Source organism: Oryzias melastigma, linkage group LG18 (assembly GCF_002922805.2).
Source record: "Oryzias melastigma strain HK-1 linkage group LG18, ASM292280v2, whole genome shotgun sequence".
Lineage (NCBI taxonomy): Eukaryota > Metazoa > Chordata > Actinopteri > Beloniformes > Adrianichthyidae > Oryzias > Oryzias melastigma.
The window spans coordinates 14,442,364-14,442,963 of NC_050529.1; the positions used below are offsets into that span (position 1 = coordinate 14,442,364).

A 600-nucleotide genomic window follows, 5' to 3' on the forward strand; every position below is an offset into this window, starting at 1 on the left:
GTACTGGAAAAGCCTGCCGCTGTCGGTGCGGATGCTGCCCCAAAACTGGAAAAGAAAGCCGCCACTGCTGTAGGTTTCCTCTCCTTATAATCATGTCAAATGAGCACAGAGGGTTTTCTTGTTGAGTTTTAGGTTGTGGGCATTTTACATCAGGAAAAAGTGGTTTCTAGTTCTAGTTTGGCTTCGCTAACTAGTCACCAATTTGCTGGTCACCTTCTGCCAAGTCGCTCAGAAAGAGAACACAACTCATCTTATTTTAGTTTTTTTTTTTTTTGTATCTTATACTGAATGCCATTTTATTTTTGAAAAACTACCAGATTTTGTCAACCACTTCTATATCATTCTCGATGTATGTAGAGTCAGTCACGTGTGAGAAACGCACCGGCTACTTTCTTAAAGCGGCTGCACCGACTGCCAAATTGAAATCTCCACTCTAGCAAAGTTAGGTAAAAACAAACATCTTTGAAAAGAAGATAGGAAACGGGACTTCAAAATAAAATAAATCTGTCTTAACAGACAAAAAAGGGGCAAAACTTGACAAATGAATTTATTGTTGTGGTTGTTTCCACAAACCACACCCACTCTACTGTTACAAGAACG

The 600-nt window shown here is 39.5% G+C and overlaps 1 protein-coding gene across 2 annotated transcripts in view; it reads left to right on the plus strand.

Moving 5' to 3' along the window:
• The window catches only part of acadvl (acyl-CoA dehydrogenase very long chain), a 14,763-nt gene that overhangs the window by 1,678 nt on the left and 12,485 nt on the right, over nt 1-600 (plus strand). Inside the window, exon 1 of one of the 2 annotated variants that reach the window (XM_024288184.1) lies at nt 7-69. The exons of the other annotated variant lie outside the window; for it this stretch is intronic. The gene's annotated coding sequence lies outside the window, so the exon portion shown is untranslated. Of the gene's footprint in view, nt 1-6; nt 70-600 lie in introns of those variants that run through there. 2 annotated transcript variants of the gene reach the window in all.